The 12,125-nt window shown below is 43.6% G+C and overlaps 1 protein-coding gene across 9 annotated transcripts in view; it reads left to right on the top strand.

The window, feature by feature from the left end:
- The window catches only part of SCAF8 (SR-related CTD associated factor 8), a 210,728-nt gene that overhangs the window by 190,448 nt on the left and 8,155 nt on the right, over nucleotides 1-12,125 (top strand). For 4 of the 9 annotated variants that reach the window (XR_011535584.1, XR_011535583.1, XR_011535589.1 and 1 more), the window contains one exon: nucleotides 5,538-5,701. The exons of the other annotated variants lie outside the window; for them this stretch is intronic. The gene's annotated coding sequence lies outside the window, so the exon portion shown is untranslated. Of the gene's footprint in view, nucleotides 1-5,537; nucleotides 5,702-12,125 lie in introns of those variants that run through there. 9 annotated transcript variants of the gene reach the window in all.

Raw genomic sequence — 12,125 nt, 5'->3', positions numbered from 1 at the left:
CAGCTATTATTTCTTTGAACAAGCTTTCTGCTCCATTCTCTTTCTTTTCTCCCTCTTGAATACCTATAATCCTTATGTTGCATTTCCTACTTGAGTCAGATATTTCTCAGAGAGTTTATTCCTTTCTTTTTAGTCTTAGTTCTCTCTCCTCCTCCTCTATATGAAGCATTTCTGTATTCCTATGCTCCAGACTGCTAATTCTGTCCTCCATATTATCACCCATACTCTTCAGGGAGTCCAGATTTTTCTTAATCTCCTCCATTGTGTTTTTCATCTCCAACATGTCTGATCGGTTCTTTTTTATAGTATCAAGCTCTTTTGTGATCTAGCTCCTAAACTCATTGAGTTGTATATCTGCATTCTCTTTTAACTAATTGAGTTTTTTAATGATAGATATTTTGAATTCTTTGTCATTTAGGTTATAGGTTTCCATGTCTTCAGGATTGTTTTCTGGATACTTGTCATTTTCCTTCTGTTCTGGAGATTTAATATATTTTTTCATACTGCTTGATGGTGTGGATTTGTGCCTCCGCATAGAGATGGCGTTTGGTTACTGCTTCCACTTGCTGCCATGGCGGGTGGGGGGGGGGAGGGAGGGGCACAGCTGTGGAATCTGCGCTGACCAGGATCCCTGTCAGCTGTTCCTGACCAAGCCTGGGCCACTCCTTGGGATCTCAGTGGCCCTGTGGGGTCTCCCGTATACTGTGGGACCAATCACATGGGGACTTCGGGTTGCTGCTTCTGCTCCCACAGACCTGCCTAGACATGCTTCCTCCTTAGAGACTGCAACAGTGTTATGGGCTTTTGTGGCAGCTGGGAGCTGATTTGCCCAGATTCACAGCTCTGCCACCATCCAGTCCTGCTGGATCTCACTTTCCCCCTCAGTGCCACAGCAGAGCTATGGGTGTTTAACGCAGATGGCGGGTAGCTCACCCAGCCATGCCACTTCTGCTCTTAGGTCGCCTAGCCTTTGTGCATGATGGGTGGGGCCTCTCCACTAGGACCAAGCAGAGACTCTCCCTGCAACTGCTGTGGGACTGTGGATTTTCTCACTGGTCCACAGGGCAATCATGGGGGGCTTAGGGCTGAAGTCACCTGTTTCCACAGTTGCACTGATGTGCACGCCCACCCTCAGGGCCGTGGCGGTGCTATGAGCGTGTTAGTCAGGAGAGAGACACTCGCAGGTACTAGGCTGTTTAGGGGCTGGAAAGTTCTCACCTATCTCCCCTCCACCCCAGGGGTAGTCCATCTGCCTTCCAATGTATAGCAGTGCAGGTCTCTCAGGTGTGTTGAGGTGCTGTGTGAGTATCCTCCGTTGATCAATGAATGTCCATTTAGTTGTTGTTCAAAGGCGGAGAGACAAAGAAACCTGCTCACTCCACCATGTTGCTGATGTCAAGAGTTAATCAATTTTATAATTGCAAGTATTTAGTATTTACTTATACGGAGACATTTCCAAATGTTCATCTTATTTCACATTCCTTTATATTTGATTAATTTCTAAACATATGGTTATCAGGCAACTACTATGTGCAAAGCAAATGTGGGGTGCTAGGGGTACAATTGTGAACAAAACTAGACTGGCCTGGCTCCTTTCCACATAGAGCTTCTTGAATCTTTGTGGTAGCCCTTGGTCTTCCCATCATGTTAAGAGCAGGGCATTTAGCTCAGTCTCGAGAAGTCAACTTGACTTCCACGGTGTCAATTGGTTAAGAAAAATAAATGATTTTGAGTACAGCACTTGTCAGCATACAATTATATGTAATTGAATCTGTACCTCTAATAGTGATGATATAGCAGTGTTATTCAAAGCATGATATGCACATGTTACTCCCACACGTCGAACTTCATTTCAACAACTCTGTAAATCAGTCAGCGTAACTTTTCATGCATGTTGTTGGGACGCAGGTCTTGGCTGAGCTAAGGCACTTTAGAACAGGCTTTCTCAGCACACAGGTTCTGCATCCAGATCACCTGGGTGTGTTTGTAAAAATTCAGACTCTTTAGCCTCACTCCAGAGCGGCAGAATTAGCATCTCAGGAGTTGAGGTCAGAAGTAAGCATTCCTAAGAGGCACTGGCCCAGTCATTTTTGTGCAAAGGAAAATATAAGAACATTATTTTCAGGGCATTCGTGTCAAAATCAGCACAAAAGCAATCAATCAATTGGTCAAACCAAACAAACCAATCCAGTGTTTGGAGGGCACTGATATCAGGCAGTTCTTCATGATAAGTTTCATTTGGCATCACATAGCCCCTCCCTCCAAAAGCGATAATGATATGGTATCACTTATGTTCAGCTGGCTGTGCCAAGGACCTTAGTCATTTGATTTCTCACTTTCATCATCTGCAAAGTGAGGGGTTGAACTTCATGATCTTTAAGCACTTTTTTTAATGCTTTTTAGTGAGGAATATTGGCCCTGATCTAATAATATTGCTAATCTTCTTTTTTTTCTCTCTCTCCAAAGCCCCAGTATGTAGTTGTACATCCTAATTCTAGGTCCTTCTAGATCTTCTATGTGGGATGCCACCACAACATGGCTTCATGAGCACTGTGTAGATCCACGCCCAGGATCCAACTGGCAAACCCTGTGGTGCCCACGTGGAGCTCAAGAACTTAATCACTAAGCCACCGGCCAACCCCTGAACAGATTTTTAATTAAGGTTTAGAAACGAGTCACCATTAAAAATATGCAAACTTTAGGGACCTGCGCAGTGGTGCAGTGGTTAAGTTTGCATGTTCCACTTCGGCAGCCTGGGGTTTGCCAGTTTGGATCCCGTGTGCAGACTTGGCAATGCTTGGCAAGCCATGCTGTGGTAGGCATCCCACATATAAAGTAGAGGAAGATGGGCACAGATGTTAGCTCAGGGCCAGTCTTCCTCAGCAAAAAGAGGAAGATTGGCAGCAGTTAGCTCAGGGCTAATCTTCCTTAAAAAAAAAATGCAAAATTTATTTTCCCCAGGGAAGACACCAACAGCCTCTGCCCTTGTTTTGCATGAAGAGGCATGAGTGAGTGTTGAAGGCTCCCTCCTCATCCTCAGATGTGAGATGGGTGGGTGTTCTTTGCCCTTCCCCTCCTCACGTTTAGAAAGGATCTGTCTGGACTGCTGTGGGCATTCCCCCATCATGGAGAACCTCATCTGTGGTGATTACTGAGTTAAAACAACTCAGAAAATTGTTTTCACTTTATTGTTTGCATAAAGTAACACCCAAAGAATTTGCAGTGCAAGTTTCATGGTGAGCTAAACCGCACGTGTGACTCTGAGAGGAGGGAAATTCTCCTGTCCAGCGGGGCAGCTAGAGGCATTTTTCCCAGAAGTTCGGCAGAAATGTGAACTAATAATTACTTCATAAGACTAACTGTTTTGTCTGTGAGGAAGAGAGACCTCGCCTGGAACAGACGCAGCTTTCAGCCTCCCTGGGCCTGGAAACACGGTGCAGGCAGCACAAGCGCCTACTTATGGCGCTCTGTGGTGCCCATTATTACACATGTTTCCTGTTTCTGATTCAGACCTTTCAGTCAATTTCCTGTGAAATGGAAATCCTGACTGCTCTTTTCTGGTGCATTCTTATTATGTGGTAAATGGCTAATTTCCTATAATTGAGGAAGCTTTTCCCAGAGAGACTAAAACTTGACTGCTGGAGAAAGTATAAAACCATATGTGGGGGAGATATATTGGTGTTTAAGGAAGGGTTGCATGTGATTTTTATGAATGCGTCACACTTCCACAGAGAAATTCAGGGACTCCAACACAGCACCAGGCAGTGCAATTTTAAAAAGCTGGTACAGCCAGTTTATTTTTATATTGAAAAACCACCTCTTTCAAAATCCTTGAGAATTCTCAAAATTCCATATGTATAATAAATTACATGTAATACCAATTGTAATTTGGAAAATTTGATATTTAAACGCTAATGATGTGAACGTTTTTTAAAAATGTGAACCTGACAGAGGCAGGGCAATGCCTTAAAAATAACACATATGACTCTTCACAGCAACCCCATGAGGTAGGACTATCCCCACTGGTCCCATGGGGAAACTGAGGCCAGAGGAAAATGAAATAGTTTGCCCAAAGTCAGATAGCTGGAAAGTAGTGGAAGCAGTTGCCCTCAACTCCACTTGACTCCAGAGCTCGTGATCTTAATGAGCCTCTGTTGTATAGCCTCCCGGGAAATGACACAGACATTTGCTTTAGTTAGTGATTGACTGTGCAAGTGTGACAGCTTTCACGTAGCAGAATCCATGTATTTATTTTGACTAGCACTCTTTTTTCCCAGTTTTACTGAGCAATAATTGATATGCATAACTGTATAAGTTTAAGGCAGACAGCATGGTGGTTTGATTTGCATATATTGTGAAATGATTACAGCAATAGGTGCAGCCAACGCCCATCTTCTCACATAGATACAATGCAAAGAAAAGAATGAAGGAAAGAAAAATTCTCCTTGTGATGAGAACTCTTAGGATTTACTCTCTTACCAACTTTCCTGTCTGTCATACAGCAGCGTTAGCTGTAGTCATCACGGTGTGCATTACATCCCTTCTACTTATTTATCTTACAACTGGAAGTTTGTGCCTTTTGACAACCTTCCTCCAATTTCCCCTGCCTCTTGTAACCTCAGGTCTGATCTCTTTTTCTATGAGTTTGTTTTTTCTTTTTTTAGATTCCCCATATAAGTGAGGTCATACAGTGTCGGTCTTTCTCTGACTCATTTTACGTAGCATAATGCCTTCAAGGTCTATCCATGTTGTTGCAAATGGCAGGATTTCCTTGTTTTTTATGGCTGAATAATATTCCATTGTATATATATACCACAACTTCCTTATCCATTCATCTATTGATAGACACTTAGGTTGTTTCCTTGTCTTGGCTGTTGTAAATAATGGTGATTGACTAGCACTTTTTTGGTACCATATGCAAATGCTCCTCTATTTCCCTAGCAAAGATGCGACTGAAGAAGCTAAATGCAGCCTGTTTGCTTGTCCTCTTCTTATCTGGAATGTTCTCTTCTCCTAATGTCTAATTTCCTTGTCACTGTCTTTCTACAACCAGTGAATCAACAACCCCATTTGTCCCTTTCATTGAAATAATGTCTGTATATTTTTGGAGTAATCAGAAGACAAAGATGTGTGAAGTAAGAAAATATGAAGAATATATTTTGATGGAGATTGTATTGCAGAATTAAGCTTTGAAATGCAACATAATTTCCTGTTTTTCCTTTGATTGAGGCTCTGATGTAAGGTGACTTTTTGCAAAGTATCCCCATGTCCTTTCTGATGGCAGCTCCAGCACACTAGAGCATCAAGCCCGGCTGTGGCCATCTGAGGGCCACCAGGATGATGGAGAAGGGATGACCCAATCCCCCGGCTGGGCTTGCGTGCTTTCCTCTTGGATGAAAGGATGCTAAGTATTAGGTTTGGCTGCCCGGCACCCCCACCAAGGCCCCGAAATGGTCTGGGGTGGGATCAGTCTCATACTCACCATACTCTGGGCTGGAACTTGCTCTAAGATGGGAACCGTGTCTTTATATTTCCAGAGACTTGTGCCGTGCCTGGCTCAGAGTACACACCTATTGGCTGATGAATAAGGAATAAATGGATGTGTGCCGTTTGAGCAAATGGAAGATGCAATGGCTTCTGGCTTTCAATATCACACTATTTTTGTGGAAATGTTGCAGTAGAAGAATGTTTCAGCTCACAGGTTTGGAACCCCTGAGCCAGACTTTCAAACAAAGCCTCAATACAAGAATTGGAAACTTAGAAGATTTCCAAGAAAAAGTTCTCTGCTAGATAAACTGACAATGTTGCTTCAATAGGAGTCTTTCTTGTGTTTCTCCCCTTACCAAATTCTTGGTGCTTTAAGCTGGCCCTAAATCTGTAGACTTTGCTCTAAAATTTGGAGCCCCCAAAAGAGCTATGCTATGGTATGTGCCAAATTAAGTAAACTGCAATACCTAAATATGAATATAAATGCCTGCACATAAATATCAGTTTATTGGGCAACTTGTAACAACTTCAACAAATGGTGTATGACAGTAAACATATGGTAATGACATTGAAGCCATTTTTTTGTTTGAAAAGAAAATTACTGTTTTCTATAGATAATAGCACACACATAATAGCATACCCCATCAGGCAGCCTTTCCCATTTTGCTTTCCTTTCAAACAGATGAGTGATGAGATGGATCTTGGCACACTGGACATTGTCTATATTGCAATAAACATTCATGAAAACAGCAAGGCCCCTGAGGCATTTTAAGAGCACCCACAGCACTGTCCCTCTCAGTGGCCCCAATGATCTTTTCTGGGTCTTGCACATGGTGCCTGGAGAGATCTGACAGAGGTGTGGCCCATTAGGGGATTTCCCAGAGCCAGCTCTGACTCTTAGATTATATTCCATTGATGTCTAGATCCAAGATCTTTCCTCTCCATGGAGGAATTCTGAAAGTATATGCTCTCAGCCCAGCCTTACTGTGTCATTCTAGAAGAAAATTCAACCTGATTTGCATGGTATTGTAACATGGAGATGAAATTTCCCCACTTGCCTTAACTACTGGTGGAAACTCCTACAGCCAGCAACGAACTTTGCTTGTTCCCTTCCTGTGACCCTTATCACAGTCTGTCTGGTAAGATACATAGTTGTGCGCATCTTATCACATCTTAGACTGCTTTCATATTTACTGGTTCTTTATGTAAATGTTTTCTTCAGCCCTTGCTTTGAAGGTCAGGAGACTTGGATTTGAATGCTGGCTTCACTACTACTAGCCGTGAAAAGTTGGACAAGTTATTTCTTCTCCCTTAGCTTTAGTTGTCGCAGCTGCAAAATAGGGAGAATAATGTTTCTGCCTCCATGGGTTGATTGAAGATAAATGAGACACCACTTGTGACATGCTCAGCATGATGGCTGGCTCATCGTAACAACCGAGAAGTGTCATCTGTCATTAGTCATGATACTCTTGGTAGAACTAAGATTTCACCCTAGATCTTTCCTCCTCAGGGAGGAACTCTGAGTGTCTGCTCTCAGCCCAACTCTAATTGTACTGCTGAAGCCCAAGCTCCTTCTCCCAGGGCCGCAGATGCTTCAGGTCTGCAGCCTTGCCACAGCGTCACTCTGCTCTGCTACTTTTCCATGTCACGGAGTCAGTGCAATGTGCCGATAGATTTGTATAATGAAGACTTGAGTCCCTTGAATGACTCAAGTTCTTGTATTAAGAAGATTAAGCTAACCTCAGGCTGTTCCTATCCTCTCTTCCCCATTCTCTCTTCCCCATCCTCAGCCCCTCAGGAGGTCCAGATGGAAAAATGTGTTATTGTCCATCCAACAACAAATATTTCTGAGCGATGACTTTGCTCAAGATACCACGCTGAGGCCATGGCATTTAAACAGGAGAGTGAGGCACAGTCTTTGCCTTTCAGGACCCTACGGTCCATGTTGCCAAGATGGGGTGCAGTGTTAAAAGGCAGCTGACAACACTGGAGGGTTCTAAGTGTTAACGGGGTGGTGCAAAGGAAAATAGGGTTGAAGGAAAGGAAAGATCAATGTAGCTGGAAGAGTCTGGTCTGGGGCTGATGGCCCTTGGCCTCAAGCAAGACCCTGAAGAGGAATTTGCTGTCTTGGTGTTCTCCATGTTGGAGAAAAGAATACTTCCTTTGTTGATTGACTCTAGTAGGGATTAAAGAAGATTTATACCAAATTGAAACAAGCAAAATCTGAAAGTGAGCTTAAGAAGGTGCAGTGATGGGGCTGGCCCCGTGGCCGAGTGGTTAAGTTCGCGCGCTCTGCTGCAGGCGGCCCAGTGTTTCGTTGGTTCGAATCCTGGGCGCGGACATGGCACTGCTCATCAGACCACGCTGAGGCAGGGTCCCACATGCCACAACTAGAAGAACCCACAACGAAGAATATACAACTATGTACCGGGGGGCTTTGGGGAGAAAAAGGAAATAATAAAATCTTAAAAAAAAAAAAAAAAAAGAAGGTGCAGTGATTTATGACTCTCACCTCAAGACCTTCATTTTAAAGATGATCAGCATGAGCAGGCCTTGCCTGAAGGCGAATATTAACTAGTCTAATTATTGGACCTAAAAAGCAATTCCAGTCTTGATGATGTTTGTATCCTATTTTACACAAAGACTAGATGCACTAAATCTATAGCTCTTTCTTTCGACATCAAGAGTCTGTGTAAAAAATGTTGGCTTTAATAATATTTTTATTAAAATTACATAAACACAGAAAAATTCACTGGTCATAAAGCACAGCTTTGTGCATTTACTCCAGTGGACACACCTGGGTAACCACGGTTCAGTTCAAGAAAGAGAACATTTCTCTCCCATGCTCCCTCATAGTCATCAAAGGTAACCACTTTCCTGACTCCTACAGCATCGATTGCTTTCACCTGTTTTTGAACTTTATGTAAATAGAACCACCTAGTACCTATCATTTTACATCCAGTTTCTTCCTCCCAACATCACATCTGTAAGATTCACACGGGAGTTGATTCACTTGCTGTGCTGTATCGTATTCCATAATATGAGTACAGCACATTTTGTTTATCCATTCTACTGTTGAGGGACATTTGGGTTGTTCCTTCTTTGGGCTATTATAAGTAATGATGCTATAAACATTCTTATACCTACACTGTGCACATTTAGGTGCATTTTTATTTGGTATATACCCTGGAGTAGAATGACTGGATCATAGAGTATGCATCTATTCCATTTTCGTAGTTATCATCAAAAAGCTTTTCCAAAGTGATTGCATGAATTCACACTCCCACCGGCAATTTATGAGACTTACACACATCCTTGTCAACACTTGAGATTATCGTCTTTTAGTTTTAGCCATTTGGAAGGTAGGTAGTAGGGTCTCTTGGTGGTCTTAGTTTTTATTTCCCTGATGATGGAGGTCGAGCATCTTTTTGCGTGTGTATCAGCTATTTGGATATCTTCTTTTGGATAATAACTGTTCCAATTTTTTGCCCATTTTTTAATTGCAGTGACTGATTTTTCATTAATTGAATTGTCAGAGTTCTATACATATTCTGCATGTATATGGATTTGCCAGAACTTCATAGAGTCTAGTTATTGCAGATGTCTTCTCTCTGGCAGTCTTGGCAGCTTAGTGGTTGGCAAAGGCCTAAAGGGAAAAGGAAGATGAATCTTGGGCTCCCTTCTCCAAAATTCCTTTTTCTCAGGGATTTTGGTCCAAGACCTTGGTGTCTGGGTGGCCTTTTAATGACTCCCAAACATATGAGTGTGTGTGTGCCTAATATTTTATGCAGATTTCCTCCTAGTTTTTTGCATCAGAAGGGTTGTTCTAATATAAGCTTTTCCTCCATCTCCAGAAGCATAAGGTTAAGAACAAGACTGGTCATTTTGGGCATTTCAAAGGAAAACTGTAGCATGGAGAAGCATGTGTGAAATCCTAAGGGCAATCCCCTCAACATTTCACACACACACACACACACACACACACACACACACACCTTTACTGGGCTTGGGCTGAGGTGGGGTGGAGCTGGGACAAGGAAAGGATGAGAAAAGTTTAGCCAGTTGCTGTGCAGGGTTCTGCTCTCTGACCCTCGGGCCTCTCCCCAGGAGAGGGAGTTAAAATAAATTAGAGAAAAGTTTGGGGGTCCCAAAACAGTGTCTTTATATCCCAAGACTTTGGGCCTCTTGAGAAGCCCCCATCCAATGGAACAGCGAATTAAAAAAAAAACGCCAGTGCTAGACTGAGAGCCAGCGAACAGCTCTCAGGTCCTGTGTACCCAAGGGCCCCAGCGCCGTGGGAGAGGGCCTTCCAAAACCTGCCTACTCACCAAAGCAAGGCACACAGCTAGGCTGAAAATGGGCCAGCGGACTGGAGGCGGCCTCCGGGTTGAGATAAGGAGGGCACAGCCTATGGGAGTCCTATTGATGGGAGCCCATGGCCTGCCTGGTGGTGGCAGCATTTGCTATAAAGACCTAGGTTGATGCCCAAGTCCAGGCAAGATGGACTCAGGGAGGCCTGGGGCAAGTACGCCCATCAGATGTCTCTCCTGCCAGGCTGGCTTTGCCCTGGTTCTTAAGAACACCTCGCCCGCCCCACACCCAGCCTCCTCCTGGAACTTACTTCAGGTCCAGAGAGAAGAAGAAAAGGAGCAAGGATCTGAGGAGAAGCCTGAATTAACAAAATAAGCATCTAAAGGAGACCAACTTTGAAACTGGAGGGGACTGAATCTCTTGGGTGATGAGATTTAATATCCCATTATTGTTGTGGGTGGAATTGTGTCTCCTCAAAAGATATGTTGATGTCCTAACTCCTGGTACCTGTGAATGTGACCTTATTTGGAAATAAGGTCTTTGCAGATGTAGCCAAGTTCCGATGAGGTCATTAGGGAGGGCCCTAATCCAATATGACTGGGTCCTTATAAGAAGAGACGAGACGCAGACACAGAGACCCACAGGGAGAACACCATATGATGACAGAGGCAGAGATTGGAGCCATACGTCTACAAGTCAAGGACCGCCAAGGATGACAGGCAGCCACCAGAAGCAAAGAGAAAGCATGGAACAGGTCCTCCACTAGAGCCTTGATGGGTTTCATGACCCTGCTGACACTTAGATTGCAGACTTCCAGCCTCCAGAACTAGGAGACAATACATTTCTGTTGTTTAAAGCCACCTAGTTGGGGGGGGGGGGGTCCTTTGTTATGGCAGCCTAACACCATGGCTACAGCCACTAACTGGGAGCTGCTGGACTAAGCTGAGTTCAATTATGGAAAAGGAAGGACAAGTCTCTGTAACTGTCCCCAAGTTTTATATTACACTCAGACTTTGAGTCTATAATTCCCCTCAAAGGTAGCCTTTCATGTCACCTTTGGATCGGGTGACCCTGTGTCCTCAGGGTGCGGATCTGCCTCTCTCGTGGAGGAGTTCCCCAAGTTTACGTCTGCACCAGTGTCAACTGCCTTCTGTCCGTCAACACAGCGAGTGTCAGAAGGCTTTTGTTTTTCTGGTTCCAGTCTCATTAAGCTGGGCTGAACTAGCATGACTCAGAATTTCTACCGACTGAGGAAACAGATACGGTTTACAACCATGTGTACTTTGCAGTAAAAAATAACTCCGGCCAAGGTCTCATCAGGAAGAGACTTGCTGAAGTTACTCAGTGCCATTACGCTATTTTCTCCTGTGACAATGCACCATCAAGCTCGGCCTGTTGGGATGATTGAAGGGCTCTGGGGAGGCTCCTCGGTTAAATTGCCCTTATTGCTTCTAAGTGTCTGAGGTTCCATTATGTATCATCATTCCTTTGGTTCTTGAAGGCGTTGTCCATTTTCCAGTTAAGGCACAAATATCTCCTGAGAAAGTTCACACTTCAGCTCTTAGCAGCAGCCAACAGTTTATTGCTGTTTTCTGTCCTGGGACCTAGAAGAGGCACTGAGGGTTTAACACGGACGGCCACGGCCGGCTTCCTGGTTTGGCCCAGGGCTGGGTCACCATCATCCTCAACAGCCAATCTTTAATGACCATCCACCTAGTAACAATGACAATTAACTTGGAAATCTTGAACTGTATTTTCAAAATAAGAAGGAGTTCATTAATAAAATGACGAGTCCTGTCTTCCCCATCCACTCTGGGTCAGCCGCTCACTAGCTGTGTGACCACTGGCAGGTTGCTCCTCATCTGTGAAATGGGCTAATAATGTTACCTCCCTCCTGAGGAGGTTACAAGATGCAAAGGAAATAAATTCTCTAAAGCGCGGAGCCCAGGGCTTAGCCCAGAGTAAACAGTCAGTGAATGTTAGTGTATCATCAGTGTGTGAATTTTCTCTCCCTAGGTTAGTACATAGTTGAGTTTCTTCATGCTGTGTTGGTTTTGTGCTAAACTCATGTGTGTCATTCCACAGAGTGATCCATATGAATTCAGATATTAGTCCATCAAAAAGAGCAATAAAGACCCCCTACATTGACCAGAGCCCACATGATGCTTCCTATTATGTATTCTTCATATTTGAAAATACACAGAAGTAAAATAAAGCATCAGGATAAAAGAAATCCTGAAACTGTTTTTAAGCTTATATAACACGTAGATAGTGTTTACTGTATGCTTTATAAATATGAACTCATTTAATCCCCATATGATTCCATC

The sequence above is a fragment of the Equus przewalskii genome, chromosome 32, assembly GCF_037783145.1.
Source record: "Equus przewalskii isolate Varuska chromosome 32, EquPr2, whole genome shotgun sequence".
Lineage (NCBI taxonomy): Eukaryota > Metazoa > Chordata > Mammalia > Perissodactyla > Equidae > Equus > Equus przewalskii.
This window is presented reverse-complemented; position numbering and strand designations above follow the sequence as displayed.